Source organism: Acipenser ruthenus, chromosome 27 (assembly GCF_902713425.1).
Source record: "Acipenser ruthenus chromosome 27, fAciRut3.2 maternal haplotype, whole genome shotgun sequence".
NCBI classification, from domain to species: domain Eukaryota; kingdom Metazoa; phylum Chordata; class Actinopteri; order Acipenseriformes; family Acipenseridae; genus Acipenser; species Acipenser ruthenus.
In genome coordinates, this window is record NC_081215.1 from 6,542,189 (window position 1) to 6,550,521 (window position 8,333).

The following is an 8,333-nucleotide window of genomic DNA, read 5'->3' on the forward strand; positions in this document are numbered from 1 at the left end:
CGTGTGATAAAATCACCAACAAAAGATGTGACTACACAAACCGCTCCTAAAATGTTGGAGAGTTCAATAAACTTAAAAAATATTATAACTGACTTGAAATCTGCAACTGTTTAAGAGCTGAAAACAAGTAAAAAGGTCTAATTAAGCAAATTATTAGTTCAGGTTAGGGGTCTAGTTAAGTAACTGAGAGCTCAGTTGGAATGAAAACAAGAAGACACATGGGGTCCCGAGGACCAGGGTTGGGAAGCACTGCCCTAGGGGGAAGACGACTGATACACTGTGTTCATTGCAATTGAGAACACCTTAAAACCTGCAGTCTACCTGGAAGCACTTGATTCATTAAAATTGAAACTGCAGTCTATCATTAGTACAGTCCTCTGTACTAACCACAGGATCATCCACAGTTAGAGCACTACTGTTAGTTTGTTGCAATCAACCATATGTGTCTATTGCTGGGGGCTATTTTAATGATCCAAACAGTGCTGGATCCTAATGCTGCCACCCTAAAATGTATAACTGTGGTAAACCTTATTCTTAATGCCATGCTATTCACTGTGCTTATCTGGTTTGTGAATTTAATTAGATTAAGGTTAAGTGGTCCACGTTTGCTGCTAATCAGGGTCCATGAAACCAGATAAATGTGGGAGTTCATAAAAAAACAAAGATGTGTTACTGACTAAAAAAACTGTGTTGCTTTACTTCTGCCACAAGATGGTGCTGTCTGCACTGAAATGGAAGGTATCCCTGGTGTCAGATACACTTGAAAGAGCTATGCAAGCAGGGGCACCAATGAAGAACAAACACAGAGACAGAGGCAATTGTTTCCTGACTAAAGTAGGATTATTGAGATCAAGCTACAGACACATCCACTCCTTCCTTGAAACCTCTTTATCAAATCAGGGCAATCTTTTCTCAGACTGATAACCTCCCATCATTTCATCACTGTAGTTATAAAGGTGCTCAAATTCCCAGTTCTCTCTCCAAACTGCACAAAAGGATCTATACAACAAGCGACACAATTCACACAACACAAATCAGTAACAGGATTTGGGTTCCAATTACAAGAGACTGTATTTATCCCCTAAGTGGGAACCACTATGTTGCCATTGTGATACCATTGCCCTTTATATTAGTACATCATCAATGGCAAAGAAGTGGGCATCAACATACATTGCTGCTTCTTAGGCCACAGTCTTAATTTATAGTTTAACAGAGGATTTTCATTACATGAGAGTAGCGGTTGTTTACTTCATGCTAATATTGGACTCGGCTTTCACCAGGATAAAATGAGATACTAGTGGTGGGGCAAAACAAAGACGCTTTTGATGGCTGAAGTGTAATGCTGGCTCCAGGGATCAGTCTATTGGCGGCCTCCCTAGCGCTTCAGCATGGCAACCGTCTGGAATGGACTGGGTGGGGCACTTCACAGGGGTCATCAGGTGGGCACCTCCCGTCTTCTGTGTTTCGTCCACCAGCCCACGACACTTTGTGAAGACTCGACAGTGATGCTGAATCCATCTTGTGGGTCTGACTTAGCAAAGTGCAGGGAGCTCGTCAGTATTAAATACTCTCTTCAGGCAACTGCTTGACTCAGATCCCTAGAGGAACATGTGTTATTGTGTTTCAAAAAAGAGGCTGAAATAAATGGTGTCCAGGTTTGGCTTCGTCGTGTAACATGTTTTGTCTCTCTCTCTCTCTCCCTGTGCTAAATGCCAGGCTTAGCTCTCTCTGCATAGTCTGCTATTATTATTATTATTATTATTATTATTATTATTATTATTATTATTATTATTATTATTATTATTATTGTGCTTCTTTCGAATGACCTCAATGGATAATCTTAGCTTAAAGAAAAAAAATCCTAATCTTTTGATCTGCATTCATGAAGTATTTAACGTCTTTCATTTTCAGTTTGGTTCTGTGGAGATCACAAGATAAAAAAAAAAAAAAAAAGAAAAATGTGAAAATAAGTTGTAGCAGAGATGGCTGCAGGGTGACATCAGACCAGGAAATGAAAAAATAACACAAAACGTATGGGGTAAACTGAGGCGCAATGGTGCTCAGCCTTTTATTAATTAAACAACATTCATTAGACAAACACAAAATAAAGGGCACACTGGCCAAAGTAAAAACAACACAAACAATAATTATACTTTGCATAAAACGAATACCTTAGTTGGCTGTCGCTCATAACTCTCCTCTTAACTCTCTTGCTCTGAGCCCGGAGTGGGTCTTTTATATTCTGTGGCTGAAGCCTTAATTACCTATTAAACAATGACCTTATTAAGACTCCAGCCACATTCCCAAATCTCAAATAATAAACAACAATGTCAGACGACTTTCATCCGTCAGCACACTAACACAAATAATAATAATAATAATAATAATAATAATAATAATAATAATAATAATAATAATAATAATAATAATAATATGCACAAGGTGTGGGCACCCCGTCTCATAAGTCCATTAGTAACGTTGAGATCCTGAGGGAATTGTTTTCGGACCTCCACGTTACTCATTATGCCGAACTTGGAATGCATCTCCCTGTCCACAGGATACAGAGGAGGCAGACGTACACAGCACTCAAACCGCTTACCCAGTATTGATTAAACTTCCTGAGGACATTATTTAGCACAAGCTGTTGATATCAGGATGGGGAGGTATATGCTTACTGTCAGTCCGTTGGTCTGTATGTCACACTTTCATCTTTACATATATCTAGAGATCCAGCTGTGATGAAACTTGCTAAGGACATTCCTTGGCACCAGCTATCAAGAGTATCAGTATGCTGTTTCATTTTTACTTTTTACTTGAGGCAGTCAATCAATATAAAGCAAAAAAAAAAACTAACCCATGAATACAATTTCAGTCATGGTGCTGCCATCAATTATTTATTGCTTGAACTGCCTAAAAGCCAAAAATCATTTTATCACAGTTAACAGTATCAGAGTCATACTTGGGTTAGTCTGTATGCTGTATGCTGAGTCCTGCTGTTTACTGTACCTCTTCACAGCAAATCCCATTCCTTATGAAATTAAATAGGAGTTCAATATACGCCTTTCCTATTCAGATACCAGGTTTCCATCAGGTTTCCGCTACATCCCCAGTTTGACAGATGCAATCCAAGCGCTTGTGCCTCCAGAGCTATGCATCATTGCAGCTGCAGTATATTATCTATCATGCAGCTTACCAAGTATATCTTTAAATGACCTGCCAGTGATAGTTGATGAAAACTTCAAACATTGATGGATCAGCAAACTACAGTGTCCCTGTAAGCAAACTCCAGGAGGGTTTTTTTTGGCAAATCAATTCATTATTTTCTACAATAGCAATCCATTCACAGGGTGATAACCAAGGCTTTCTTTTGCTGAAGATGATTCCATCTCTGCATTTAAGTTTTAAATCAGCCCTGCTGGTTCAATAGAGCTCTCAGAATCATGTCTAAACTTTAATTACATTTGGAACACTTGAGTGTAACTGTTAACCTGCCCCTTGTGCATGTAAGGACTACCAGGTATTCTATAAGAATATGAATTTCAACATTGAGCAATATTTCTTACATCCACTAGGGGCAGAGTACACTCAGGTGTACCTAAGGTGGACCCTATTGAGGTCACAAAATTACAGGTTTTAAAAAGTGTGATGACTAAAACCGAAAACTCATTCAAAATGAATCTGAACATCAAGAATACATTGAACTGGAAGAGATCTCAGGAGCTGAGGATCTGAATGCCAAACTTCTTTGAACATTTTTTGACCCATCAGCGTCACATTTATTTATTTATTCATTTACTTTAACTGCTATTTTCTCCTCAAATTAGAATGTCCAATTACCTTCCCTCATGGCAAGAAACTCCCCACCCAGCTTAATGGCTGTCCTCCGATGCCACAACCAAGCAAATAGCCTCCTTACATCCAAGACCTTGAGAGCTGATGTCAGCGAGCTGCCAGCCTCTGGAGGACAAAGGCCAGCCCTGCAGGTGTCCACTTGAGCTCACCAAGTACCTGACCAGTAGGGTCCGCTGTAGTGCGATGAAGAGAAACAGGCTTTAAGTTTGAGCCTTGCTATTGGTGGAAAATAAGACCCCATCTCAGCATGCACTGCAACATTGGGCAGGGTACAGGCCAGCCTACAATACCAATATGGACATGTCTAGGAAGACCTTGGACAGCTAGATCAAGAGCAGGCCTCCCTCCACTCTCTGTCTCTCTCACAGCATCAGCACAGTTGCAGGGAAGCAGACGTTCAGTGATGAACATTAGCAGAGAGAAAGCTGACAGCCCTCCCCATGGCGCACAAAGACATGCTATTTATTTTTGCTGTTGTGTCGTAACGTCACCACCTTTAGGCTATCTGGAAGATGACTCGAGTCACCAAGGACACTCTAATCAAGTGGGCCTCAAATAAACCTGGTGGAAGGGACACATTAGGAAGTACTTTCATTTGGGGCCACACTTATAAACGTTTCCCATAGTAAAAGCAGGGCAACGTGTTTTAAAGCACAGTGAAAGCATAGTAAAGCATAGGTAAACATTGTAAAGTCCAGAGAGGTATGGTAAAGTATATTAAACAACATCTCAAAACTTGGTAGACTATGGCAAATGCATAGTATAACCATGGGAAAACTGCAAAATTACTGTGCACATTTACTGTGGTAAACTTCTGTAAGGACACTGATAATAATAATAATATATTTATTTTTATATAGCGCCTTTCATAGTGGACCACCATCACAAAGCGCTTTACAGAGGTAGGTTGTGAACTGTGCTATATGCAGAGTCACTTACAATAGGACATTGATTTAACATCTCATCGACAGGATGGAGCACAAGGAGGTTAAGTGACTTGCTCAGGGTGACACAATGAGTCAGTGGCAGAGGTGGGATTTGAACCGGTGACCTTCTGGTTACAGGCCCTAGACTAACTAGTATGCAACAGCAAGTGTGCAGTTTAGAAATACAATTGAACAGTATGAAACTAACTGTGTTGCAGGACAGAGAAGTTCAATTGTTGCATTAGTTACATGCTAGTCTTATAATATTACAATTATTTTATTTTCTGGTGTAAAATGTCCTTTACCTTTTCATATTAATGGAAAATACTGCACAATACTGTCTTAACACAGCAGCACATTGATACATTGCACTTTCTTTCGTTATATAGCTCTCAAATGTGTAACCGATTTCCTGTTAGTAAAGCATGGAACCTGAGAGCCTTTAATCTAATGTAGTGCCAGATATCATGTTTTAAAATGAAAATATTTGCTAAAACATGTGTTTCTTTCAGAAGGGCACCTTTTATACACCTAATGGAAGAGCGAAATAGGTCAGATTTATGAAATGTTGTTTGACATTTTAAATACACAGTTGAAAACTAAACCCAATGCAAAACAACAAAAACCTGCATAGCTAGCCTGCTATTAATAGAAGCACACATTGTGGAGCTCTGCTGAACCTCTGTACAGTTTATATTTATATGTATCCTGAAGGGACAGCTGAGGCCTGACCGACTGTGAGATAGGATGTGAAGGACTTTGAAGGCTCCGGGGCAGGCTTGACTGAGCCAGATTTACAAGAAAAAAGAAAGAGCTGTTAATGGAAAAACACAGCTGACATAATTAGTAGAATTGAAGCAAACCGTCTAAAAAAATTCTATTGAATTTCATCAAGCACATGTTTATATGATCTGCATTGGTCAGTTATAAAAGTAACAATTAATAGCATATTAATAACAGAAAGTCCTCTCAGTATTAACAAAATAACTGCATTATACCAGAATATATTCCCACTTAAGGGATTGCCAAACCTACAGTTCTGTGCAATCCTCTCTCCTTTTTTCTCATTCAACCTTTTCTTTATCTTACCTATTTTTTCCACATTCCTTTCTACATGACCTGCTGTAACCAGCCCTATGCACACCACTGCAAGGTTAATGTCAAACAGGTGCAAAATCAGCATGCACAGTCCCCTTAATGTGACCATTAAGAGATCCTTCACACGTTACCGCTTCGGGGTGGAGTCCACATCACCCCGACAATTATATAACTCAAAATTTATTTCAAAGTTTGTCATTTATTTTCAAAGTTTGTGTTACTAAAAAAAAAACTAACCATAAAATATAGATGGTATAAAGTTAAAGTTGCTTCTTTCAAACACAATGGCACTCGTGCCAGTCTCACAATGTGCCAGCCAAATGCCCAACCCTCCCTCAGCTGGTATTTAATCTGGCTACCAGAGGAACAGAGGCAATAGGAGACTTCCTCCACCCCAATAACCATCATTAGCTTTCCGTCACCTGCTTCCCTAGTCATTTCTCTGCTCTCATTTCTATAATTTCCAGTGGTATTGTTAGCATGGTGTAATAATGTGCGGTATCTTTAACTCGAAGGACCTTCACAGCGCATGGCCTGTCATATCGATGCTGTCCTTCATTATAATCTCATTGCTGGAGATTTATTTATGGGTTTTTTTTGCATTTGCATTTGCAGGAAGTGACACATCCTCTCACTCTTTCTCCTCAATGTAACCAAAAGCAAATTATCCTTGAAAACTGAGCAGTGATTCGTCACAATAACCTGGGGTGCAGCTGTGCATTATGGAAGCAATCTTCTGCTCGCATAGTGTATTGGAATACGATTACCCTCAGAAACAGCGTCAATGTCTTGCTTCAGTTCTTTCCAGGTCGGATGGGGATAGCTTATTCCTATATCAGACAGCAACCCCTAGTGGTCAGGTGCCTGACTAATCCAGCCAGAGACTTTCCAGTCTGGGCCTGGCCTCCTTCTGTTGCTTGGTAACATCCATTGCTCAGGTTCAGTGGATGAAATGAGGATTGGTTTGACAGCAGGAACAAAGGTAGCCCATTGATCTTCAGTCCTTCTGCATTCTGTTTTCTCTATGGGAACAAGATATTAGACAACCTCTATCTCCCAGGAAGACCCCTTCATTACATTCCTTCCTAAAGAAGCCATTTTTTCCTTTCATCTAATTCCTGTTATCAATTTTACAGGCTTTCTTAGCTTCTTGTTTCTCTCAGCGACTCCCTTACCTTGTTGTGTTCCTGTTCACTCTCACTGTAGGGCATAAACAATATTATAGCTATATTTTTCGTAACCCCACTACTTACTCTTTAAGATCCGTCACTGTCATAAAAAACAAAAATGCTCTGCTCTTTTAATAGCTGAAAACCAGACTTATGCAAAAGCAGGTCATTTGTTTTTGATTTGCATCCTTTTCACTTTTGAATATTTAAAAATTCAGGGCTTAGAAACACGAATCTCATTCAAATAACAGGTGAGGTGACTGAGATTCAGAAACATGTGCAGTTAAGAACAAACGCAGCTGGTGCAAATAAGAAGCAGTCATAAGAACATGAGATCAGAAGAAACATGTACAAGCAGGTGCCACAGACTAGGACGATCTAAGACATCAGTCATCACAGTGTATCAGCAATGACTAATCGGAGGGAGAGAGGTCACCAAGATAGACAACTGTGGCCGCAAACAGTTAGTGTTGGACACAGGAAAAGAGGCCGAAATATCAATCGTGGCATCTATGCCACGTCATGTTCGTGGAAACAGTGGCCCATGTTAATTACCAATCCTAATAAAGTGGCCTGGCAGTGTATGGTAACAATTGTTAGGACAATGCACATTTGACAAAACATACAGCAAAGGGAGGCAAACTGGGGCGCTTCCCTGACATGCAAGATATCAAACGTGTAACAACAGAACACCACAGCACACTGTTGGGTTAAAGCAAGTGGTCCTGGCTGAATAGAGTGAAACTATTCCTAGCAGACAGAAGAAATTGCCGTTCAAAATCAGCCGCTGTTGTCACTGGTAATTGGTTCTCCTGTCTGCCTAGAGGAGGCTTTTAAAAGCAGACACTGGAACAGCAATCTACAGAATACCAAGACTCTCTTTCGTCATTCCTGGTGGAACCTGGTTTCTTTTCTTTATCTTTCATTTGGGAAATAATTGAATATTGTTGGTGCCTCTAATTTAATGAGCTATAGCTTTGTAGATACAGTGTATGTAGCCTGCCATAGATACTGTATATGTGTAGATATACAGGCTAAATCAGTCAAAGTGTCTTTATAGATGTAAGAATCAGGGTCTAGTTTTTATTTACTGGGTCCTGGAAAACAATAAAAAGAGCATTACAATGTAAAAAAAAGACAATTACAAAGTTCAAACAACACAATAAAAACATGTGTGGTTCAAACTTAATCAGCAGCACACAGAGATCAAAGGACAGAGTAAATAAGACATATCTGTTTGTTAATGTGGACTGAAGGAGAAGCATTGGCAGGAGGTTCTAAGCAATTC